The sequence below is a fragment of the Callospermophilus lateralis genome, chromosome 10, assembly GCF_048772815.1.
Source record: "Callospermophilus lateralis isolate mCalLat2 chromosome 10, mCalLat2.hap1, whole genome shotgun sequence".
Classification (NCBI taxonomy): domain Eukaryota; kingdom Metazoa; phylum Chordata; class Mammalia; order Rodentia; family Sciuridae; genus Callospermophilus; species Callospermophilus lateralis.
In genome coordinates, this window is record NC_135314.1 from 78,089,681 (window position 1) to 78,117,136 (window position 27,456).

The following is a 27,456-nucleotide window of genomic DNA, read 5'->3' on the forward strand; positions in this document are numbered from 1 at the left end:
TTTCATTCAGTAAAAATGTGGTTTGACTGAAAACAAGTAAGTGTGAGAGAGTATTCTTTTTTCCTTCAAAAGTAAAATGAACCTACTCTTGAAGAGCCATTACATATAGCACCTGAAAAAAAAAAATTAAAGTAGGAAGCTTGGCTACTTTCTAGTATTTCATGGCCAATTTAAAGCTTTGATATTCAAATTGCAAAGTAGACCAAGGTCAGCCAGGATATCCTTGTGATAAACATGTATAGTTCCTCTGCTTGTTCACAGGAAAAAGCTAACACAAATAAATGAGTTCTGTAATTAAAATTCTATAAATGGATGACCATCTTGCTTGGTGAAAAGCAATCAAAGGAAAACCAGTTGGAATTTAACATAGGGTGTTTGCTTTCAAAAATACCTAAGGCTTGGAATACAGCTTCACTTGCCAATACAAACATGTTTCAAGATCTTGACATTGAACACGACAGATGCCAGTTTAGGGGCTGCAGATGGTTCTGAAACCAGGGGCCCTACAACATCTTTGACTAAGTTTATCACAATGCAATTGTTCCTCTTCAGGGTGGATAAAGGGCAGAGAGGGAAGTAGAGCTCATTGGCAAAGTTCAAATATCTATTTCTTCTCAAACTCTGAACTTAGCTCAATTGTGGCAATGGTGTTCCCTCCATTTTAATAAAAAATGTATATTTTATTTGTATGGAGCTTTGAAGTTCATACAAAGCTTGAATGTCTATCATTTGGCTCACACCTGGCTCAAAATATGCTTGTCAAATGGGTGTGCAGATATGATTTTCTTGATGAATAAGGAAATGAAAGTTTCTAAAGTTGTCTCAGATCATACAGTTCAAGGGAAAAAGAAATAGATTTTCAGTCTGACCCTTTCAGAGTTCTATTCCTGGTGTCATCCTGTCATCTCAAGATAAAATGCATTAGAGAGAATTCTAATCTGAAACCTCCTTATGGTGCCCTGCTGGTGTGTGCAGTTTTGGAAGGGTCAACTCACACAGCAGTGAAAGGAAGGCAGCTCTACGGCAGCATTCAAGGGTTAGCACCAGTGGGGTGAAAGGTGTTAGCATGCAGATTCTGGAGTCCCTACAAGCTTCCTCCAATTTGATTCTTACGTACAGAAAAGTTTGAGAAACACTGCTCTAGGACACAGTACAGAACCATGGAGGGAAAAAGAAATACCAGATTTCCTGAACTGCATAGACAATAACAGATGGTACAGTTAGTACTCCCACAAGACAGCAAGTGCCACAAAAGCAGGTCCTGTCTTCTCTAGCATTTTATTTCTAGTACTTCTAACATAGCACTGTCACAAAGAAGAGGCTAAGCAGACAGTTATTGAATACGCAGATCCCCGATGCTTTGTGTTAATTCTTTTTTACCTTAAATGCCTAATACACAGCACATGCTCAGTGAATAACAGCTGATCTGAATTCCTTTGAAATATGAGTGCTTATCATGTGCCAAGTAGGATAAATGCTTTGGGTGCATTATCTTATGTCATATTGTCAATGATCCTGTGAGGGAAGTAGTAAACTTCCAAGTTTTATTTTAGAGATGATGAAACTGAAGGTCTGAGAGGTGCAATAACTTTCCCAAGTTCACAAGCAGCAGAATTGGGACTCAAACCTAAATCTACCACACCAGAATCCCTGTACCATACAGCCTCTCGCAGAGGTGAGCTTTCACAAATGAGCACAGGCACATTCTTTTGATATCAGACAAAACATGACATTTCTCTAATTTATCAATTCTACCAACTCCTTAAGCAGTATCTATTTAACATCAATTGGCAAAATTGAAAGTCTTTTTGATACAAACTCTGCTGAAATAAAACCATATTACTAATAACCCCATTCCTTCTAATTCTGCTCCTCCCAACCATGTTAGCAATGTTTATAAAAACAAAACAAATTCTACGGGATGACACTTCAAAACTCATCAGATTTTTATTTGCAGATTCTTCTAATGCTTTCTCAAACCAAAGGGAGCTTGTTTTCTCAACCAGCTAGAAAAAAAAATATTGTGTTCAGCAAGAATTCTGGAAACTTTGTTCTACTTACCAAGTACAAAAGTATCTCAATAAATATTATATAACACCAAGGAAGAAACAGCCTTGGCCTTGCAGGTGCTTTCTAAAGCCCTTCTTCAGACCCAGTCACCAAGTTCTGGGACTGATCCTGGTCTAAGAAAAGGGAGCCCCAGGAGCCCTTGATTAGAGATCATAGTTTGGTCCAGTTCCTGTTACGCCTGTGCCCATCTTGGGTATCACAACTGCTGAAAATGGGTTCTTGTTGCTGTATTCTTAAATGATATCATAGTTTTGTAATATCTTTATTCTTCTCTTAGACCCCAGGAGCTCTTCAGCCAATCTTTAGTGAATTTTGTATCTAGGATCCAAAATCATGTCCAAGCCAGTCTGTAGCAAGGCTTCCCTTTCCTTCCTGCTTCCTCAGTGACAGATGACTTTATCTTTCCACTACTGGATCTCCTCTCACATCCAGTATGCTGTTTAATACCACCCGATAACTTGAATTTTTGTGCAAATTGGAAAATAACAGCTCCTCTGATTTCACATAGTCCTGTGAGCACCCAATATCTATTATATTAGCAACAGCTAGATTTCAGCCACAACTTATCCCTTAGCCAGGTATCTGTCTTCATAGCTCACCTCCACACCTTTACCAGGTGGCCCTGTTAACATTTGTGTCCACTCAGTCCTCTGAGAAGCCTTCCTCCTTTCTGGTCTCTGATGGCCCTCAGCTCACACTGATACACACTGAAGTCTACAACAGATTTTGCAGTTTGCCTGCCTTCCTCTTTGTATTTACAACTCAGTTTTGTGATTATTCTCTACAGTAATATGCCTAGGACATTTTAAACAAACCTATGTAAACAAATCTAGGACAGACCCTCCAGCTCCAGCCATGCATTAATGTTTGTTACTGAGGATTGAACTCAGGAGCACTCAACCACTGAGCCATGTCCCCAGCCCTATTTTGTATTTTATTTAGAGACAGGGTCTCACTGAGTTATTTGCTAATGCCTCGCTGTTGCTAAGGTTGCTTTGAACTTATAATTCTCCTATTTCAGCCTCTCAAGCCACTGAGATTACAGGGTGTGCCACTGCATCCAGCTAATATCTGTTTCTTTTGGTCCCAACCCAAAGGTCCTCTAAACTTAAGCCTCCTAGACCTGGCCATCTGCATATAACACAAGCCTTAATGGATAAGCACAGGACCTCACAGTGATAGATGTAAAGGGCTCAGTCCTATTTAACTCACAATCCTTTTTTAAAGTATGGTGGTCCTAAGCAACTCAGTGAAACCCTGCCTCTAAAAAAAATAAAAAATACGGTTGGAGATGTGGCTCAGTGGTCGAGTGCCCCTGAGTTCAATCCCTAGTACCCACCCACTCCCCAAAAAAGTATGGTTGTCTTTATTTCTAATTGGATAGCCCAATGTATGGGGTACCCTTTTTTATATACCAAGGACCACCTCCACTTGAAGGAGGTGTAAATAACAGCATAGTTTACCAAGCACTTAGTCAATTCCAGGAAGCCCTTTTGTACATAATAATTAGGTCAAGGGAATTATCACCTCTTTGCTAGAGATGTTTAATACTCAAAGTAGTAGCCAAAATTCAAACTAAGACTGTCTGATTTCAAAGCCCATACTTTCAAGTTGCACACTATGGAAAACTATAATTATTGTATTTTTTAAAACTGTAACATATTCATTTAATAATACCTTTAAAAGTAAAATAAGGTAGAGGATAGAGGTAGAGCTCAATGGTACAGTGTGTTCTTAGCATTCATGAAGCCCTAGGTTCAATCCCCAGCACCAAAATAAATATAAACAAAGGGTTGATACTCATTAAATGTATGCATTTATTAAAATGCACTTTTTAAAATCAGACACAGGAGAATGTGCCTGCCATCACAGCACTTGGGAGGCTAAGGCAGAAGGATCACTTGAGCACAGATGTAAAAGACAAATCTGGGCAACATAGGGAAACTCCATCTCAAAATAAACAAAATATACTTTATTTGAAAACACTATAATATAAAACTCTATTCAGTTTACAATTAAAGAGATAAATCTTAAGGAATTAGTGGTCTTGTTGATGTAGTTGATGGAATAGTATTTGAGAATAACTAAAGAAATAAAGAACAGTACATACAGAGTTAACAACATGCCATATTACACCTGAAGAAGCTTAATTTAAATCTGCAAGCATTAGCTATTGTTATTTTGTGCAAATCAAGAAAAAACCCTGACATTTATTGAATAAATTAACAGAAATTATAAATTAATTTATGTCCCCTTCCAAAAAAGCAGCTTGAGTAGTTTTAACAAATTGAAGCAACTGCATAGATTCTGCTCGATTGGTAAATATATATCTCTTTTCTTCCTGCATGGAAGAAAATGGGGAACATGTACAATTGACTATCTTTCCCTCACCTCCCCCAGTTACTTAACACATTGATAGGCGACCACACACATAAACACACACCCCTTCTCTTGCAGTCTCTCAAGAAAGCCAGAGCTTTTGCCAGATTTTGTACTGAGCATATGGAGACAGATCTTTGCATCTCTAATTGAATTTAAGCCCTTACTGCCAAAGCAGATGACCAAACCTTCTACAGAAAATGCAGTGCACTCAGGGGAAAGAATATGAAAAGGAAAGAAATGACTTTTCAGCAGAATTTTGTTTTTTTAATAGCACAGCTAGACACACTACAATCATTCAACTAATAGCAACGACACTGCATGCTAAAAATAAATGAACTGGAGTTCCTGTTTTCGAGATCTCTTGCTTTAGATTCAGCTCCACTGCAAATAGACAAAGAAGCTTTTAAAGGCACTTCTGTTTATTCATGGTGTCTCCCCAGGCCCCACCTCTCTAAGAGGGGATATTTTTAAAATTTTGTCTTAATATTAATTAATATTCTACTGATAAGATATCAACCTCCAAAACAGTATTAGGTATTATGAACAGGTAATGACTATGGCTACTTTTGTAAAACAAATTAGCTTTATTGAGATAAAATTTTATACAATATAATTCACCACTTTTAAGTGCACAATTTGATGAGTTTGGGAGAATGTATACATGTATGTGACCATCACCAAAGCCATGATACTAAACATTCCCATAAACCCCCAAAGTTCCTCATTCCACTCAATTCCTTTCCCCTACTTCCTGGCCCCTAGCAACTTGATCGGCTATCACTATAATTTCACTATTGAATTCTTCTAAAATTTCATATAAATGTAATCTCACAGTGTGTATCTAATTCCTGGATTCTTTCAATTAGCATAATGCCTTTGAAAAAGCTGTCCATATTCCAGAATTTACAAGAAGATCATTTACTTTTACTGCTAAGCATCATGTCATTGTACGGCACATGACAATTTATTAGTTCACTACACAATAGACATTTAATTTCTTAGCAATTTTTGGTTATTGTAAATAAAACTGCATAGAATATTCAAGTACAATTCTTTGGGTGGAAATACATTTTCATAAGTCATACATCAAATGTATTTTAACTTTACTTGAAAACCTTACTTCACATCATATTCTGGTGCCCATTTTCTAACAAAACATTTACTTCAACCTCTCAGTTAAAAGTAAAACCCCCTACCTAAACAAATATTACACAAATACTATACAAATTATTGAGGATACTGAATAATACAAATCATTAACCAAAGTAACATTTTTTAACCTATTAACATCAATAAGAGATTGTCTATGTATCTACACACCACACACACACACACACACACACACACACACGTGCATATTGTATATGTATTCTAATCTAGGATATGAAAAATAGGGCTCACAGTCTGGTAAAGGAGCTGAATTACACTGATTCAAAATTATTTTGATTATCTATAATGAGAAGAAAAGCAAAATAGTTTTGACCTCTGCTACTCAAAGTGTGGTTCCATGAACCAGCAGTATTGGAATCACCTGGGAAAGTGGCAGAAATGCAGAATCTCAGCCCCACCCTCTGATTCACCGGGCAGGATTTGCATTTTAACAAGGTTCTTCCTCAGTGATCTCAGTGTTTGAAAAGCATTGGTCAAGGAGAGAGGAAATGAAACCCCCTGGAAGGATCAGAGCCTCACAGAAAATAATATTTGAGAGGAACTAGAAGCTCCTTCTAAGTCCCATGGTACTTCCCTTAAACAAGTAGTTAGGGCTTGACCTTTTAAAATTTCTAATCAACCGAATTCTCCCTGAAGGAACTACCCAGGTTCTCTTTGAAGAGAACTGGCTTTGAGAAAAATTTCTCACCATTCTAGGGAATGTTTGTGGTTTCCTTTTAAATTCCTTGCACACTTGTCCATCCTACCCTTCCATCTACTCCCGTATCACTTTGACACTACTGGTAGGACTCCTTTCTTCACATTATACCTATACCATACACTTCATTCTACTTCTGTTTATTCACCTGAAAGTGCCAAATGAATCACCGGCCAAACATTCAAAACAATATTTCCAATTATTGCTGTTTACAACGTGGACCCAAGAATTACACACCTTAGAGTTATGAAGAACAGAAAGGTTGAGGGCATTTAGGCGAGTAACATCAAGCAATTGACATTGTAAAAAAATTAAAAATTTGTCAAAGGTGATCTTGCCAATAAGTAATGGAGTTGACAGTATAGAAGAGCGTTTTTATGGGGATTATCCTCTAGCACAATAGTATTTACTTATTCCATAAGAAAAAAAAAACAAGTCAATACAGGAGTAAATTAATGGCTATTGCCAAAAACACTCATCTTCATTTTGTTCCAATCCTCTCTGATCTCCATGGTGTTCAATTCCTGAACCGCTTCCTCTTGTGTGCGAGGCACCAGCCTGAGTCTCAGTAACTTCTCTCCCTGTGCTTCTAGATCTCTTTAGCCTCTGCCCACCTCAGGACAGGTGCTCTCAGGCTGCCATCTCAATGCTGTTTTTAAAGCCACATTCTCACTTCTTCTTACCTCAGCTATTCCCAATGATCTCTAATCTTCCCCCCTTAAACCAGCCCATACATTATACCTGGGGGGAAATGCTCATATCTCCTCTTGTTACCAATCCCACAGGAAAACTTTCACTGGCTTCTCATTGTCTGACAAACGAACATAAAAATCACTAAGACTAGCATTTAAGACTACTATAATTTGGTTCTTCCATTTTACTTCTTCATCTTTATGCAATTTGTTCTTGTAGACAGCAGCATAGGTAGGTGTTAAGATTGCTTGCTTAACCATCAGACCCCCTGAATTTGAATATCAGTTTTTCCTTTCACTAGCTATATACTCCTGGAAATTTGCTTTACCTCTATATACTTCAGTTTCCTCTATAGAATGTACAATAACAACAGCAATGTACAATAATACAATAAGGCTATTGTAAATAATAAATATAAAGCATCTAAGTATCTGGCATATGGAAGGACTCATCTATTCTTGTCTTAATTCTTTTCCAACTAGTTAAATACTAGCTACTGTATACCAAGCCTTCACTAAAAAAAAAAAAAAAAAAAAAAATGAGCTTCAAAACTTCCTGATGATTCTTAATGACTTGTGACATTGTGCTAATAATGATAGCTTCAAAAAATTAAGTTTCCATTACTGTGGTAGCTATTATTTCTTCACATTAATTTTAACATTGCAAAGTATCTGTGACATGAAATCTTCCTAATCCACTTCTGAATATAAAATGCAAGACACTCAAAATAGTAGTAAGTCTTCAGCAAAACTTAGACCCTATTTCTGGCTATAGAAAACCCATCCTTTTATGCTTTATGCCCTTCATAATAAAACTGCTCTGAGACTTAAAAAGTAAACACATAACAAATCCGGATTTAAACCCAGCATTTCATACTAATATCTTAAAGCAAGAAAAAAAATCAAGAACTCTACAAATAATTTGAGTTGGCAAATAGGTATCATTTATAATAAAAGTGAAGATTGACAGGAAAGCCAGATGCACACATCACCAAGATTATAAGCCAGATTCTATTCAATTAGAGGTTCCAGGAAGTAAGAAACTTGAGTATCTAGCCCCATTGCCACCCTATCTGGTGGCAGGCAAGAGCTGTGCAAGTCTAGTAAATGGCTCAGGACTGTGCTGGGGAAGGAGTTTGAAACCGCCACAAATAATCTCAGTGTGAACAAGCAAGAGTTAGAGACTCCTAAGGACAAAATCCAAGACCATTGTGATTATCCAAATTTTCCAGAATCACAAAAGCATAATGTTCTCTGTCAATATGAGTCCTTTACAAAAAGATGGCCAAACAATTTGGCAATGTAACAAATTTGTTCAAGAATGGTTCTTGAACCTTAATGAATCAGAAAGACTACCAAGTTTCACTGGTTAAACATGTAGCCAATTCCTAGTGGGCACTTTTGTTTTAAACTTTAGAAAAAAAGGTAATAAGCTGGTGTCCTAAATTTGTGCATGAGTCTTCAGGAATAGTAAGGAGAATAAACAAAGTTGTTTAAGGGAACTTTAATGAAATTAATTACTGCTAATTGTTGTATGTAAATACAAAGGGAATTAGAATTAGTTTTATTGAGAAAACAAGGCCCAGAAAGAGCAAGTCTGTCTGTCTCTCTCTCTCTCTCTCTCTCTCTCTCTCTCTCTCTCTCTCCCTCTCCCTCTCCCTCTCCCTCTCCCTCTTCCTCTCTCCATTTTTAAATGTTTTCATTAATGCAATATCTTCATACATAATAGTGGGGTTCATTTTGACACAATCATAAATGCATGGAATTTAATTTGCTTAATTTCAGTCTCTATTGCTTCATTTTTTCCCTCCTCTTCTCCCTCTTCATATTCCTTTTCATCTAGTGGTCTTCTCTCCATTTATTAATTGTATTTTTATTGATGCTTCATAGATATATATAAAGGTGGGATTGTGGTATATTTACACAGGTACATAGCCTAGCTTTGTCAAATTTATTCTGTATTTCCTCTCTTTTCTCATTTTACCTCTCTTCCCCCTCAAGCTCCTTCCTCTATTCAACTAATCTAAATCCTCTCCCTTTTCCTTTTCCTTTGCTCTGGCTTCCGTATTTGAGAAAAAACATTGTATCCTTGACTTTCTGAGTCTGGTTTATTTCAGTTAGCATGATGGTCTCTAGTTCCATCCATTTACCAGCAAATGCCATAATTTTGTTGTTCTTTATGGATGAGTAAAACTCCATTGTGTATATATAATATACCGTCTCAATTTATTCATCAGTTGACGGGCACCTGGGGTGATTCCTCAACTTGGCTATTTTGAATTTTGCTGCAATGAAGACTGATGTTTCTGCATCAGTGTAGTATGCTAATTTTAGTTATTTTAGGTTAATACTAAGGAGTGGGATAACTGGGATATATTGAGAGCAAGTCTCTTGCCCGAGGTTTTATAGTTGTTAATAGTAGAATTTCTACAACATTTGCATTGCACATGATGTCATAATTTTAACTTCAATTTGCTTACTCCTTGCTTCCATATTAGTTTAGAACAGCCACAGAGTAGGCATATTTGGATTGAAAATAAAAATTGTAGTTAAAATTTCTGTAGCTTGACTTTTTTTTTTTTTTTTTTTTTCTGAAAAGGCCTTGATTGGTTATACTGACATTCTCACGGGCCTCCTGGGCACCTGCAAAACTGGTATAAGGGCAAATAACAAGCAGCTGTATAAACAGAGGGGTTTTTTAACACCACCTGCTAAAAACAGAAACATTGTATAAGAACATTTCAAATGTTCAAACTTACATGGAAAGAATCTAAGATAATGATAGAGTTATCTTTGCTTACCGGCACTTTTAGGAATCTGTTTCTCAATGGCCCTCTGTTCCTAAAGATGAAGAGTGTGGTTAGGAGCAACCCAGATGTGAAGGTTCAGGAGGCTGTCTGCTAAATTGTTGAGGCCTTCTACCAGAAATGATCCAAGACCCAGGGTTTGGCTGTTTCTTCCCTTGCAAGTGCTAAAATAAAACATAAAGATATCTTACTTTTAAGAATAGCGAAGATACTCAAGAAAACTCTGAAGCCATTAAAAAAAATTGTAATGACAACACTATTTTAATAAACTCACTTCTGAACTCCTATAAACTGCTTTACAGGATAACAAAATTACTAAATGCAAAATCAAAATGAAATAAACAAAAAAATTCAACAGCCAAATCAATAGCATAAATTGTATTACTGCTGTTCTTGGCTGGTCTTCCAAAGGATCCTGCTCAATCTCCTCAAGAAAAATAACATATCCAGCTCAATTAATCCAAAGCAACCTGGTAATGAAATAGCCATCTGTTTTATTTTTCAGCTTCTCTCCACACGCATAAAGCTTTATTGCTAAATGCAGAGGTGTTCGAAGGAGCTTGCCCCTCAAAACCTTAAGATGAAAGAAAGAGAGCAGAAGGAGGTTGAGAATAACAGAAATATCTAGAAAAAAGCAGGAAGGAAGTGTGGGTGAATTAACAAGACCAACTAGTGTCAGAAAGTGCTGTAGGCCACTTCCTGAAAAAAAAAAAAAAGGTTGAAAAACATTCTGACACTGCTCCTAGTATAACTTCGTACACAGACTAACACTGACACAGAAATTAACCAAGAAAAACTGCAATGTCTTCTTCTGTTGGAAATTATTTGTATTTTTAAAACATTCTTAGGAAACAAATATCAAAAATGCAAAACTCTGGTGAATATTTTGTATCAGAAGCTACTAATAAATCTAATGTCCTCAACAGGAAATAATTTTGCTTATTATGAAGATCACATAGTAATATACAAAAACAGATTCCACCAAGTAAAAAAAAAAACAAAATATTTAAAAGTTGAGCACACACAGATAATATCTATCTGTTCATTGTATGCATACAACATTTGATTTACAGGTCCTGGAGACAAAGTCAGTCAGTTGATAGTCTGAGTTATGCAATACAGGGGATTTTTTTTTCTGAAAGCGCATACATCTTAATATTCATAAAGCAAAAGAAAATGATGCTTTTCATATATTTTTATATACGTTACACTTTGAAGTACTAAATATTTGACCCATTTAGAAACTAGAAGAAAAGCAAGGTGGTACTCTTCAGTGGCTACTATTATAATAGAGGAGAACTCTTCACCATGAGACAGATTTTTGAACCTAAAGAAATTATAGAACATGACAAATTTGTGCATCAGAATTATTCTCCCCAAATTTATACAAAGTACTACTCCTGAGCATTTATTATCTTCCATCCACTATCACTTATTACTAACTGGAATAAAGGATCGATTACAAGTTGAAAGAATCTTTTAGGATTATTTAGTCTGAATAATTTAGTAAAGAAAACTCAATCAGTGTCTTACCAGAAAGAGCTGAGGATGGGGATTTAGTTTTACCCAGAAAAAGCTTAAATCAAGGAAAGAAACAAAATAGCCCAGTTTCATGTTGGAAGGGCCTTCAGGAAGAAGGGGAATTAGCTTAGTTCTGAAGGCTTTCAGGGCGTTAAACAAAAAGGTCAGGGAATGAAAAATTTAAGGAGGTAGGTCTGAGCTCTCTCTGTACTAGGAAGAACTTGATCATATTTAGGGTGCTTAAAGATAATAATAGGTTGCATGGATGGATAGTGGGTCACCCATTACTAAAGATATTCTTTTCTAAGGTCCTCTTGGCAGGGGTTTGTAGAGTAATGCTTATTCAATCTTAATCTCCATTAAATCATGTGAGCACTTTGTTCAGCTGCCAATTCTCAATCAGGTTGGAATCACAGGTCTGATAATCTGCACTTACAGCAAGCTTCCTGGTGCTGCTACAGAAAGTGTCTAAACATGTGGAGCCCGGTATTTTCCAGTACCCCCAACATTATACTCCAAGTAATAATTAATTTTGCATACTTCTAGAGAAAATGTATTTCACTTCCATTTTTTTTTAATACTGCTTTGAATCTGAGCTTGGAAAGTAATTGAAAACAATGAACGAATGGAAAATGTATTTTAATATTCTACAGTTAATAGAAACATTGAACCTTAAAAAATGGCTATAAATTAATTTTTCCCAGTGATTTCCATTACAAAATCATGTCTCTAAAGGGGATGAGTCTTTGTTAGTGTGGGGCTTTGCACTGTTTTCCTAGCCCTGGAATTTCACCTTCCTACCTCCCATCTGAATCATAAGAATTTCTTCAATGTTTTGAAAGTAGTCCGGTTCTTCCTTGGTCTCACTTTATTCTACTCCTCAATTTATCTAAAAACTTTGGGCTTTCAATTACAAATCCTGTGTTTTACTTTTCCTGGAGCAATATGCTGATATCTGAATACATAGCTCTTCCTCAAAATTTAAAGTATTCTTATATTTCTCTCCATACTAAACAGTCCTACAATTAAAAGAGAACCAGCCAACAGGGAAGGGAGGATTGGCTCAGTGTTAGAACACTTGCCTCAAATTCATGAAGCTCTGGGTTTGATCCCCAGTTACCCCCCAAAATTTTAAAATAAAAGAGAACCAGTTTGGTTTCTTGCTTTTTCCTTGACTGTAAAAGTCCCCCTCCCAAAGGCTTTTATTGCTTGGCTTTGCATAAAAGTTTCAAATAACATCCCATTTGACTTATAAAAGTACCCTTTTCAAACTACTTATGTTAGTTCATTTGAAATGAGCTTAGATTATTCTGGCCCTTCTGAAGTATCTCCTATCAGTGAATTTTTCTTCTTTACCTCTTCTGCTATTTTTAAAAGAAAAAAATGAGTTAGGTTAAGAGTGGCTAATTAGATGAGTAAACCACAAAACCTTAAGATTCCTGCATTGTAAACTGTCCTGCTTTTCACAGCAAATAAAAATATGTGATAGTATTTATAACCACTATCCGTTGGATGGTCTCCTAAGGCCAAGTTACAAATAAGGGGCAGGTCTTTATTTGGAGTTCCTTATAATTTATTATTACAAAAAACCATTACACATGATAATATGAAACCCTATAATCTTAAGTTTACTTCCTAATATCAGTGGATTAAAACCTAAGGCAATGTGCATTGCATCAAATTCACTTCTTGGTAAACTATCTCTGCATGGTGTTTTTACCTTCTAGAGTAACTTGTTGATTTTGTCAATACGGAATTTCCCAGTGCTCTTGGAGGCCAGATACGGTTTAAAGCACCAGTAATATAGTCATGAAGAAGAAAAAAGTTTGCAACCCAGCAAGAGAAGCAGACATTAGCAAGTCATCATAAGTAATTATCAAATTACATCTGTGGCATATTTAGCAAGCTGCAGGAACTGACCCAGGTAGGGAAGGACCAGAAGCATCTCTGAAAGATAAGCAAAAGTGAACCAGTTGAAACACAGTGGTAAGGAAAAACATTCCAGACAATAGGAAACAGCACTGACAACTATTCTGAGGTGAGAATGACAATGGTACCCTGGAAGAACTGAGCCTATGGGTAGCAAGGATGCTGGTGAAAATAATAACAGCTGATCTTTGCTGCATGCATACACTTGCATTTCACATGCACAACTTCATACAATCCCCACAAAAGCACTAAGATGGGGACTTAGTGCTTTTGTGGGGATTTCCTTACCTCGTCACAGAGGTAAGGAAACAGGCCTAAAGAATGACTCACCCAAGGTCTCAAGCTAAAAGCTACCCAGGACAGTTTGGGCCCAGGCAGTTAGATATTCCTACAGCTCCCCAGGAGCCAGCTCAGCTGGGAGCTTTCCTCATGTTCAGAGTTCATTCTGTTAATTTTCATTTTTCATAGAATGACACTGTGAAATACTAAGACATTAAACAATAGCCCACTCTCACTCCCAGAGTCTTAATAAATGTCTGATTACCAGTTAGAATCTACTTTGTTAGAAAGTATTACACAGATTGTTTAAATGCTAATGCAATAAATTCTCAGGAACCTATTAACCAAAATTACCATATCTTCTTGGAGTTTTTAAAATACAGATTTATGTTCCTTTCCCTCAGGAAAAACCACTATCATAAGTTTGATAGCTACTCAATCCACTTTTTATTTACACTCACACACACTTTCATAAAAGTTATATGGCAAATGATGTTTAACATTTACATAGTAAACACATAATATTCTACTGACTTTAAGGTCTACCATGTAACGCATCTAAGGTCTGGTTTATTCTTTTTCAATGTCATAGAGTATCCTATCAACCAAATATTTCATGAGCTATCTATTCCCTAGAGTAGACATTTAGGTTGTTTTCAGAGAATTTTTTAAAATATTATTTTAAAGTCAAATATCTTTTTGCCAGTTCAGTAAAAACAGTTTGCTAAGCCAGGAAATCCTTCAAATTGCTAGATATACTTTAAGATTAAAATTTTATTTTCAAACAGTTTCTTTCTAAAACATAACCTTTCTAGTCATATAAAAATACCTAGATATCTAAAATAGTCATATCTCTGAAAAGTAAAAGTAAACAGTATTTAAACTGAGAAAATAAATTTCTAATTTATGTGAATCTATAATAACCCTGTTGGTATGGTTTGGATCTGTGATGTCCCTGAAAGTCTCATGTTCAAAGCATGGACCCCAGTGTAGCAAGGTTTGGAGGTGGGGCTTTCAGGCAGGGATTGGATCAAGAGGGTCATGAGGGTTCATCAGCAACTGAATGGACTACCCCTGGGAGGCAGGGCCTAGTTGGAGAAAGGTCACTGGCGGGGAGGCGGGGGGGGGGGGGGGGGGGGGGGGGGGGGGGGGGGGGGCAGGTGTGCCCTGGAAGGAGGGGTGTGTGTGTGTGTGTCCTGGCTGCCAGGAGCTGTGCAGCTTTCCTCTGCCAAACCCTTCCACCATGATGTTTCTGCCTTGGAGCCAGGGGGCCATGGACTGAATCTTCTGAAACCTTGAGCCAAAATAATGTTTTTCCTCCACTAAGGTATTCTTGTCAGGTATTTTGGTCACAGGATGAAAAGCTGACAAGCATTCCTGTTGAAACAAAATATAATGAAGAGAAAGTAAGTACAGAAAATAGTCTTACTACAGCTACTGTCTCTTCATGATAAGCACTGGCTGCGCAGAACAATCAGCCTGTTATAGACAAACACACCAAATGTTTCTCTGGAATACTTTGTCTTCTGTTTTGACCAGAAAATAATCCAAGGTACAACTTCACAGAAAAGTTACCAAACTTTTTGAGAATCAAAGAATGCAAAGTGCCTACTATGCACAAGAGACAATGTTCTAAAAAGTAAACAATTAAACTAAACAATAAAATGCCTCTTGTGGGATATTGAAGTGGTTAGACCTATAAATGCTGTAACTATAAACAATGATCTGTTCACATTAATGGCAATTTTTAGCTCAAGGACATTGTATGAAGGTTTATTATCAAATGTAAACTAGAGGCAGGGCTACATGTATGTGAAGATTCATTTACAGGATTCCTATACTTTTAATATTATCTTCTATAAAGAAGAATTTGAGAAAACCTCAAAAGGTAGATATTTTGAGATATGGGTAATCATTTTACTAATGACTGTATTCTTCACACTCTGAAATAATCCAGTCATGAATATACAAAAATAAAAACAAAATTTAAGAGAAAGAAAAGCCTCTTCTAGTCAATTTCCCATGAAGTATATACCATTCCTAAGAGGGTAAATAGAAAAAGAAATCTGGGCTGCCAAGGAAAGAAGTTAACACCAGCATACCTGTGAGTGTTGCATGGAGTCCAACTATTTGGTACCTTTTTCACAAACAACTAGAAAACATTTAAGCACATTCCATGGGCAAGCCAACTAGAAGTTTCCTAGTTTAAACCCCAGCAATCCTTGTGGGCTGAGGAAAATTCTCCCAAGATTCAGGAGGCAATCCTGAATGGCTCCAAAATTCATCCCCACACTTTTTACAGAAAATAGTCCAGGCAGAGAGAGCAGCTCCATCTTTGCCCACCTATCCAGGAATCCATCTGGTATATTTACTATCCATCTATTCATGGACCATGGAATTATAGGATGCAAGGACTGAGTTCAGAGTATTAAAGCTAAGTCCATGTATTACACATTTAAACATACAAACATAAGATAAACACCCTTAACCTCTTAACTATAGGTTGAAAGAGCACTATTTTAATTTTGTCAATTATGCAAAACTAAAAGTCCTTCTCCAAAGACCCACCAGCTGACAGGGTCTTAACAAGAGAATAAGGAATGGCATATAGTCCAGAAACCAAAACTGACATAACTTCAACTTCTGAAATTTTCCTAAGTTTGTGATTTTTTTTTTTTTAATGACTAGAAAACTTTCCCATAGTGATGAGTAATAATTGCTGGCTTCTTCACAAAAGGGAAGAGGAAGTTGGGGAGTGCACATCTACTCTGTAATCACTCTAGGCTGGGGAAGTCAGAGACTAAAGGACAGTCTGTGCTAAGAGCATTTAAAATAAATGTCTCCAGCAGAGTCCCCAGGTCCCCAAGGGAGGACAGGAACACCGAATGCAGGAATTGGCCAGAGCCCCATGGAATCACCCTGGGGATTTCATTACAGTACCTTTCTTGTGATTTCCCTAATGCCAGAAACTGAGCAACAAATTAAAAAAAAAAAAAAAAAAAGAAAGAAAAAAAAATAGAAAAGTTGTAATGCGGTTTGAAACCAACCTTTGCTAAAGAAAGTATATCTGGGGGCCTAATACGCTCTGCCTAGTTCTTTATTACTAATGAAAATCTAATGGTTGGACTGCTCTTTTATCTAAGGAATTTTTTTATTATCTCAAATGATATGTGTAAGGGCAGAAAAATGAAGTCTTCTTTTAAAACATGCCAACCTGTTCGAGGAATTTCATTTTTGAAATACAGTGAGCTGCTTTATTTATTTATTTTGTTAATGATGATTCTGAAACAGAAAAACCAGGGGAAAGTGCATGAGGGACATGGCCCCAGTGTGAATCTGTGAGGATGGGGAAGGACACTTTGGGAAAGATCCAGATGGGGCGTAGAAGGGCTGATGTACAAAGCTCAGCCTGGAGCACCTCAGGAAACCAAAGAGGCTTTGTCTAAAAGTGCTAGTGAAAAGCTGAATGGAGAAATGAAGAAAAAGCCACACAGGGCTACTGAAACTCCTGTCTTTCTATGAGACACATCACAGACAGCAGCAATCAGGGGTAAGAGAAGCAGTCTGTGTATCAGTTCAGAGAAAAGCAGCTTAGAGGCAGTGTAACCACTTCTCAGTCTGGTGGTCCCAGGCCCCAGGTCCCAGGCCAGGTATGTTTCTGGGAATGCAAAGAACAGGGTCAGAGCACCCAACCTGGAAGATGTTCTGTGTTCATGGGGCTACCAGAACAAAACACCACAAACTAGGTGGCTTAAGTCAACTGAAATACATTGTCTCTGAGTTCTGGAGTCTAGAAGTCTGAAATCGAGGGGTTGGGAGGATGATCTCTGAACACTGTAGGGGGAAATCTGTCCTTGCCCCTTCCGAGCTTTGGGTAGTTTGCTGGCAATCTTGAGCATTCCCTGGTTTGTAGGTGTATCACTTCAATCTTTCCTGTGTCTCTGTCTTCACATGGACACCAGTCACATTAGATAAGGGGCCTACCCAACTACAGTATGACCTCATTTTAACTGAATTACATATGACATAACCCTATTTCCAAATAAGGTCACTTTCTTAATGCTGGGTGATCAGGCTTTAATCTCTCATTTTAGGGGTGACACAAATGAACCTTTAATATCCTCCTAGGCATACCCAGTCCTCATGCTCAGCGAAAAGGACCCTGATGTTTTCTGCAGGCATTCAGAATGTCTGGGAGCCCATAATAAAAGTTAAATGGAAATGAACACCCAAAATCTAACCATATGATAGTGAAAGTCAGAATAGTAGTTACATCTGAGAAGAGTGATAGTGACCGAGCCTGAGCATAGGGTGCCCTCCTAGAGGTTTGGAAACATTCTATTTCTTCCCAGGGAGGCAGCTTATCCGGATATGTTTACTGTGAGGAAAGTTATTGGCATACTCACAGGAATTGTGTCCTCCTACATCTGATATAGTTCCATAAAACTCTATTAAATATTAGGGAAGATAAGGGATCCTGGCAGCCTAGGTAGAACCTTAGAGAGAGGCCTTATCTGGGCGGAGTCACACAGCTGGGAGTGAGCAGCTCCACCCTGTTGATTCAGACGCTTGTTTGGGTCAAGTAAACTTACCAATCAAGAGAGGTGCACTCCTAGGAGGCTGGTGTGTAACTGGAAATGCCACAGTAATTCACTTAGAAGAACAAGGAGGTAAGGGCGAAGGAGGCTATATATTTGAATCAGCAAATTGATGACTCCTAAAGGCAAATTCACAGGAGATAATTAAAAAATTGTTTGATAATCACAGACCCCGAACGAAGATACATTCTGTAGTGCTAGAAATATGCTGGGGCATTCTGCTTTGCTCTTGGTTCTCCTAGCCACTTCTCCCCAACATTCCATTTTCAGGTTAACTACAGTTCAAGTAAGTTCCAGTGTTTTCTCTCTTCTTCTCTTTTAACCACATCTAATTCCTCCTGGGGAACTTTAAGCTCTTATGGTTAGGGTCTGTTGAGTCCTGTTGCTTAATTTCTAAGGAAAAGAAATCAACAACAAAAGACAAGAGTAAAAAGTTGCTGGGCAGCTGGGCATGATGGCACATGCCTGCAATCCTAGCTGCTCAAGAGGCTGAGGCAAGAGCATCTCAGATTGAGCCCAGTCTCAGTAACTTAGCAAGATCCTGCCTCAAAATATAAATAAATAAATTTTTAAAAAAGGACTGGTGATGTAGCTCAGTCCATGAATTCAACATCCAATACTGAAAAAAAACAAATGAACAAACAAAAACCCACCAACTACTGGGCAATACCAGAAATCATATCATATTTTGGGAGTAAAGGCAAAAGGTTTCCTAGAGTTAAAAGTAATGCAGATGTTTAACATCAGATATTATATAAATTGAATCACTGATAAATCAAGGAATAGGTAAGAGAAAGGAAGACAAATTAGCAGCAATGGCAATAGATACAAATCAAGCATTGATCAAAATGTACATATAAGTTATGAAACTTGTACTTGTACGAAACCAAGTTGTAAATAGAAGAGGTACTGAAAGGAGGTACTGAAAGTTTCAAAGTCATAAATTTGTAGTGATTCCCTGACTGTTCTCATCAGCTGTCTCCATCCTGTGGAAGCCCATTTAAACTATCAAATTTCATTTAGACTCCCATGCCTCAGAAAATGCAAATAAGGCCCGAGTCTAAACTCCTTGAAACTCAATGAGAGCTCTAATTATCAACTAGATAGTTAATGTTTTTTTTTTATCATTTTCTTGTGAGAACAGCCATTAAAAGAGATGTATTGCATGCCATATGAAAAATACAAATCCACTTTTAGAATCAACATGCAGAGTTTGACTGTTTAAAACTGTCTACATAGACCCACTTCCCTAAGTACATAGCTTTGTAGGGAAATACAAATACACAGACCACAGACCTGAATTCTGATCAAACTGGCTCCTGTGACCTCTCCTGACTCATTTCCTAAAGCACTTGACTAAACATCATGCTTTAATAACACGAAACTTGGAGTAGTTCTCCATCCTCCTCAAAACTCAGCAGCCTGGATCATGTTGCTCCTGCTGCCTGGAATGCGGTCCTACCCTGCTTTCTCCCACCAACCTCCAATTCTTCACGGAGCATTTTCCTGTCTACTTCTACAATGCATTTGAGTAAGCACAGAGGAGAGTCTGAGAAGGAAGCATATACAAAGCTGACTCAAGAACAGGGATAACTGTAACCATCACATTTTTAAACCATACAAAAACCTCAGACTAAACGATGTTTAATTTTTCAATAGGCATCTGGACAGCAAAGTTTTTATTCATTTAGTTTATTCTGAAAAATCCATAGTTCCATTGAACCAACAGATTTCCCCCCCAGATCCACTGAAAGCATGTACATGTACACACGCTTTGCATCCCTACTGTGCGTCCACGGATCCCTATGGATAGCACATGATAGATGCCCCCAAATTTGTTGTTATTTACTGAAGAAAAATCCAAAGAACTAGAATAACACACGTAGTTGTAATACAATCCAAAGCAAAGTAAGGTGCTAGAAGAAAACGTGAGAAAAAATTTAGAGTTATATAAGATCAGCCAGAAAGGCTTTCTGGGAGAAGTTAATCTTTAACTATTTGAGGAAGAACGAAGTTGTCACAGATATAATACAGAGCTGCAACAATAATAATGGCAGATAACATTGATTATACATTTGATATTTGGCAGAAACTATGCTGAACAATTTGTTTCTTTCAATCATCACTTCTTTTTAATAATCATCATTGCTTTTTAAAAAAAATTATACCTTTATTTTATTTATTCATTTTTATTTGGTGCTGAGGATCAAACCCAGCGCCTTGCACATGCTAAGAGAACACTCTACCACTAAATCACAACCCCAGTCCCTCACCGTTATTTTTTAATTATCAACCTAATCATCATAATAACTTTGGTCAGCATAATAAGGTGTGGACATTATTTCACATAAGATAAGGAAGGTAAGGTTTGAAGAATTAAGCAACTTATTCAGAGTCATGTGGTGATAGGCTATAAATCTGGAAATGGAATAAAGTGTATAATCTGGCTTGGATGGGAGAGTGTGAGATGGAAGGAGTAAACCCCTAATCCTCAGAGGAAAGCCCAAGCTAAACCCCTGGGAAGCCTGCCATGGCTTCAGGGTCAAATGGGAGAGTTAAAACAAAGTTCACTACAGGAGTGGGCAGAAAACTTTAAAGATCATTGGGAGAAATTCTCTTCCCTCTACCACAAACTTCTCTGAACTCCTACAGCTCTGCCACCCTGATGAGAACTTTTTGTCCCCCAGGGCATCTGTGTCTCACACTAAGTTAAGTGACACCTAATAGAAATCTTAAAATATCATAATAAGCAGTGGGAACTTAAGCAATGAAGTCTCAGACTTATAAAGTGCTTAAAATTAAATGTAAAAAAATTGTGGACATAAAATGTTATACTATTAAAGAGGAAAATGATTTGTTATAAACATGCTTGGCACATTTATTTCCTCAGCAATGTAGCCACAATCTTGACTAACTCAACCCAAATAACCACTGAAATAACTGAGAAACACAACATAACGTAGAAATTATGAGACTATGCTGAAAATTTACTGAGCATGAAAAAATTCAAGACTATCCATTCACTGACATTTACAGAGCATATCTTCTTTTTAAAAACATTTTTTAGTTATACATGGCCACAACATCTTTATTTTGTTTATTTATTTTGATGTGGTGCTGAGGATCGAACCCAATGCCACATATGTGTAAGGCAAGAGCTCTTCCCCTGAGCCACAACCCCAGTCCTTATTTATTTTCTTTGTAAACTATATTTTTTTTTCAGAAAGAACAAAACTTTTTCCCTTATATATACAAAGCCACAGGTTGAACTTGTTTTCTCCAATGGGTAGAAATTTTGAGATGAGAAACTGATAATCATAATAATTATACAGATGAATGATGATCGTTATAACAAAGTTAAAATAGAGCTAATAAATTAACATTGTAAATCAGTAAGTGGACATTGAGTTATCAGACAAATATTTGCTAAATATGGAATATGCTGAATACCATGTCAGGTAAAGAGGACATAGAGGTAAACATTAGAAAACACCACAGTTGTCCTCTCACACAGAAATATGTTCTAGAATCAATCAAAAGAAAATGGGAAGCCAAAAGTGAATTAAGTTACACTAATTTAAGAAACAAAAGAAAACAAAAAAGAAAGTTTTTATAATAGTGATGGCTAAACATCCTAGAATCAATGGGTAATTGATTAAACGCTAGAACTTCTGTTCATTTATGATAAATTGGTATTCCTGGCTTATCAGAAATAATTAATTTCAGGTAAGTTTGTGCCACTTGAAGACTGCCAAGATCATATATTAAATGAGTAGAAATGAAATTCTCAGGCATATATAATCCCATGGCAAATACTGCAAGAGTTCTATACATTTCCACTGACAGTGTTCTACACAGAGCACGAGTCTTTACTGACAGGCTGCCCAGGAGCCCGGGGGCAAGGGAAGAGTTAAGAACTCAGAAATTGTAAGGCAAGGCCTTTTGCATTATTTGGAATATTGCCTCTTGTACCAGTATTGTCTTGTCAATGGATACTAACTGTGATTTGATTGGATGAGATAATTAATTTGGGGTATCTAGTTTCAGATGTTATCAGTCAATTCCAAGACCGTGGAGAGACTCAATATTCAGTCTGGAGAGTGATTGGGATACAGAGCTAGTATTGTAGCATTCTATGCATGAAGGTGAAATCAAGTGAGTATATGAGATATTTCAGAGGATATAAGGAATATTGTATAGGGTACTCGGAGCCCTGCCCCTTAGTTGTCCAGGCCTAGGTAAGAGAGGAAATCAGTGATACCTAATGAACAAGGAGAAGAAAGGCCAACCACGAGTGAAAGTGTGTGTGTGAAGCCCACTGCCCACTGAGTCAGTCCTTAATTAAATACTTCTAGTAACATCCCATTCCAATTAGAATACAATTCAAACTCCTTTCCAAATTTGAAAGCTCCACAAAGTCTGCCTCCCTCCTATCTCACTGACTACACCTCTTTTCACTCTGCCCTTTGCAATCTTCTTCAAGTAATCCAACCACTTTCTTTTCACATTAGCCTTCCATTTCTCAAGTACTCCAAATCCATTTGTGCCTCAGGACCTCTGTGGGTGCTATTCCCTCTACTGGGAATGTTTTTTTCTTTTTCCCTGTTTACTACACCCCATGTTGGTGTTATCTTTGCCACACTGATTCCATCTGAAATATGCTTTTCATTTATGGAAATGTACTTCATTCATTGACTCTGTGTCCCATAAAAACACAAAGCTCTATAACAGAACAGGCTTTGTTTTGTTCAACACTATACAACTCTCCCTCCATCTCCCAAGAACATCTGTTATATGGTGAATATTCAGTAATACTTGGGTGAACATAAACAAAGTTCCACCTGATGGACAAAAATGCAGAATGTGAACACTAAAAAACTACTCTGTTCCCCTGTTGTCCTGCTTCTCACACAGTGACCCATAGCCGTCCCAACTCCAGTCCAGCTTCTACAACCTATGAAAGACCAGAGTAACTGTACACCTTTGGGGCCATTTTCAGCTTCCTTGCTTATCCTCTAGAGGCCTTATTCTCAACATCTAAAGATCTTTTCTTCCCCAATGAGATTAAAAAGTAAATCAATGCTTAAAAAAACCTTCAAAGTCCAACGTTAGGTGCTATTGAACAAAATAAGATGATTTTCAGATTTTATCATTGGCTAGAGGTATCAGAAGGGAAAGACAGAATCAAGAAGAAAATCTTTCCATTCAGCTATTCAGTATTTATGATAAGAAAATCTCTTAAGGTCTGGTTGCTCCTTCCCTGTCTTCCCCAATGATTCAGGAAGAGAAAAGTCCCTGGCATCAGAATATTTCATTGTATTGGTAAAAGATAAGCTAGACATTCCTGTTTGGATGGACAAGATCTCTCCCAGTAAAGAAACATGAACTTAGAGAAGACAATCAGATCCCACTGGCTCCTTATTCACAGAATTCCCACCCTTCTTAGCCTGACTATACTACCATCAAGTTCCTGGCCAAGACTGACGCACTACAGCTCCTTCTGGGCTGAGTCTTCACCATCAGGAGAAAGAGCTCTTGCTACCCCAAAACATGGAGGGAAGTGTTTCTACAACCTGAAATGAAATCATAAATACAGTTTACTGCTGAAACAGTATAGGGCCCAATACATACATTCTAGTCCATACATCAAGCTCACTCCAAATTAGACACATTTTAATCTAATATAAGGCTATTTATTATCCATCAGAGTTGAGACAGAGGTTCATTTCAACTTTGAGGATGGGAATATAGTCCTGAAAAGACTTCTCCCAGACAAGATGAAGGTGGTACTTGAAGGGTGAGAATGAAAATACATTCTGAAAGAAAAGGACTTTTAAATAAAACCCATTGGTTATACTACAATAGTCTGGATTGGCCAGACACAGCATAACAAATTAGCACATCAAAAATGTGCAGAATATAAAAGTTATGTAATTGGTGAAAGTCTGAAGCTGTCAAAGGGAACAGGAAGCAAACTATGCAAAACAACCATCCAAGAAGCCCAGCTTGATGGGTAATTAGGAAGGTATATCGAGATCAAGGTATTTATAAATTGAGTGTGTGTGTGTTCATGTGCATGTGTATGCTTATGCACAAAAGCAAAGGATAAAGACATAGACAAAGTATGGAATAATATGTGAAGAATGTGTGCTGTAGAGGCTAACTGAGATGATATAAATCAGGGATATATACAGATCTTCATATGATCCATTGTAACTCAACCTGGAGCAGTCTGATAGACATAAAAATTCTTGTCTTGGGTTGTTGGTAAGATAAAATGAAACAGCACAGAAGATCATAGTGGGTGCCATATATATGCTCCATGATTCTCTCATCACCTCAATAAAATATAATTCTAGAATGCATGTTAAACAGATGTCTGGTTCTCAACCCTAGATGGAACCATAATTTCCACGGAAGCTATCTGGTAGGCTGGACGATTAACCCATGATGCTTACCAGGAAAAAGTAGGAAGCATACCATTATTCATTTCTGTTCCATGATGTGAAACACAGAAATTATCTCCAACAGAAGAAAATGGTTATTAAATTCAGTCCTCTGCCACTGAGCTCCAGAATCAGAAACTTGAAAACTATAATTTCACAAAAAAAAAAAAAAGTATTTTAAGGGTATGTCTCTTAATGGCATTCTTCTGCCGATACTGTCTATTCTCTCTAAGTCTCAAAGATTTTTTTATTGATTTGGGATACAATAACAAATTGAATATCTTCACTAAATCTACTTAAGTGTTATTAAAATTGCAGCCCCATTTAATTGCACCACTAAATCAAGACATAGTACAATCTGGGACTGACATTCAGTGACCATGTAAAAGTAGTTTTTCAAGGAATACATTATCAGGTAATGAATAACCACATCTCCCTTCCCACATTATAGCAAGGACAGTTTAGGAAGACAGATCAGGGCAATATGAACACTTTCTAGAAAAGTTCTCTTCTTATAAAGTTGCCATTATCTAAAGTGCCTCAGAGGCAGTCAGTATTATTTTTTAAAAAAAGGTGGGGGGCATTTTTGGAGATCTCGATTTGAAAAGCAGTCCTTAGTGAGCATATAAAGAAGCAATACAAACCGATTTACAGATGCTGAATTGCATGCTTTCAGATGGAAAATAACCTGGCACCCTGATCAGATCTTCCCAAATGTTTAATATCTCCATGTAAAAAAGACAATTTCATGATCTGCAACTAGGGAAAGAAGTCTGAAGACAGAAAAGGCAAATATTCTGGATAGCATAATAGAGGAGACCATCTGAGATCTGATGGAGTTAAGGCCTTCTGAAGGTCAGTGTGGACACCAGGAACAGAGAAAGAAGGGCTTCCAGCTGCTCTGCAGAGATGGTTTCCTTAGCCATCTACCTAATCATAGTACTGAGGTGGTCCTCTTACTGCAAATATGACTTGTGGCTTTAGAATCCGTGTGGCTTCTGAATCGCTAGCATTCACTATGTCTTCCCCATCCCCACCCCCACACAATTTTCAAACATTACCTTTGAACAGCACCCCCACCCCAGCTTGTTCTCGTTTCACTACCCCCAACCCTGCACCGCTGAAAATATTAAAAGAAGGCGCTTTGGGTTTGTTTTTGGTTACTGAAAATCGCTTTTTATAGATTCTCTTTTAGGCCAAAATAACAGCACACAAGAAAGGGGCTGAGTCGCCAGGAGCTCCGGAGCCAACAACCGCAAAATGACAAGTTTCTTCTCCCTTATCTTGAAAATTAACGGCAGACCAAATACTGCAATTTTCTCACTGCCGCCCTTTTGCCCCAAACTACCTCTGTGCCTGTTTTGTTAGGTTTAGGTCTCTTGTGGCGGGAAGAAGGGTTTCTCAGAAAACTTTCCAAGATAAAAGACGAGAACCTTCCAGACCCCTTGCCCCACCTCGCGTCCAGACCCTTTTACAAGAAAACAATAGTGAATGTGAAATCGAGCACCCCCTTTGGCTTCTCAGCGCACAATCTGGCCTGCGTTTGAAAAGAGGGTCCCAGTGCGGGTCCCTTTAGCTTCCCATCTCCCCTTGGTCCGGCCGCAGTGCCTATTTGTCTGTCTGATCCTCCCTGGCAGTTCCTGGACCTCCGCGCAGTCTCCTAGATGTCGCCCCCGCACACCGCGGCTGGCTCAGGGGTCCTAGAGCCCCCGGGTTCCATGACGCCCGCGCCTGCAACGCGCCCCGAAGCTGGCAAGATGTAGGGGCGGACAGCGCATCGTGTCCCTCACCCCCAATCCTCAATCTCAGGGGCTCCAAAGCCCGGCCACTCAGACCTCAGGCCTCCATGACCCGGGTCCAGAAGGCAGACTTCCCGCATCACCAACCTCCCTCAGTGAAGCCAGCCAGAGAGTTACCCGCCAAGGCCCAGGCGCGACGACCACAGAGGCGTGCGGGGATCCAGGGCCGGGGCCCGCTGCTCTCCGCCCGCCTGTGTTGCTCTCTCCAGCCGACTGCTGCTTCTCCGGCGGCGCCTGCCGCATCGGGTCCCCAAGCCCTGGGCTGGCGGAAACCGGAGGAAGGTGGCGCGGGCACGATTCCTTCCCCCCAGCCCTGGCGGGGGAGCTGAAGAGGGCGCAGCGCCGCCCGGAGTCGGAGGCGCCCGCCGGCCAGCGCACTGCCCGCCGCGCCCGGGTCTGGATCCCCAGCGACTGCGCCGAGCGCCTCGGGAGCCTCAGGAAACGCCTCCTGCTCCGCGGTTGTCGCCACCAAGTTCGAGAAGAAAGGTGCAATGCAGATAGAAGCTGCGGGGCTCCCCGTTCCCCCGGGCGGCGAGGCTGGAGCGCAGCGGAGCCCCTACCTTTCTGGTGGGGCGGATAACAGCCGCGCGCCCTCTTCGGGCGTCAGGGACAGGAAAATCACCGCGAAGGGAGGGCGGGCGAAAGGCGGCGGGTGGCTTCAGGACAAGGTAGGAGGATTGGCTTCCACAGCCAAGAAGACACTCCCATCCCGCGCCGGTTTGTTTGGAAAGCTGTAGGAGCGAAAGTGAGGGGCGCTCGGGTACTCCCCTTCCCCGCCGGCCTGGCTCTCCGCAGAAATAAAACAGTGAGGCTTGTCGCACCCCGCACTGTTACTTGAGGCGAGATAGGTAGTTTGATCCCTAGCAGAAGGGGAAGTGTGTTTAGAGAGCCCCGGAATTCCCAGGCTCTGCTCTTTGGAGTTGTTATTTCAGGCAAAAGAACGAAAATGAGATGTGCTTCTTTTTTTTTTTTTTTTTTCCTTTCCCTTTTTTCTTGTTAAAGTAGCCCTCCTAGGGGGAAGAGTCTATGTTAATAATGTCCTCACACTTGGACGGCTCTGAATGCT

The 27,456-nt window shown here is 38.7% G+C and overlaps 1 protein-coding gene across 8 annotated transcripts in view; it reads right to left on the reverse strand.

The window, feature by feature from the left end:
• Positions 1–27,048, reverse strand: part of St3gal6 (ST3 beta-galactoside alpha-2,3-sialyltransferase 6) — a 54,604-nt gene extending 27,556 nt beyond the window's left edge. Inside the window, exons 1-5 of one of the 8 annotated variants that reach the window (XM_076867481.2) lie at positions 26,508–27,010; positions 18,140–18,264; positions 14,842–14,924; positions 13,060–13,286; positions 9,813–9,982 (exon numbers count right to left, since the gene is read on the reverse strand). The gene's annotated coding sequence lies outside the window, so the exon portion shown is untranslated. Of the gene's footprint in view, positions 1–9,812; positions 9,983–13,059; positions 14,925–18,139; positions 18,265–24,603; positions 24,738–26,477 lie in introns of all 8 variants that reach the window. The other 7 variants (XM_076867480.2, XM_077110366.1, XM_076867482.2 and 4 more) reach the window with 7 other exon arrangements.
• Positions 27,049–27,456: the final 408 nt, after the last annotated feature.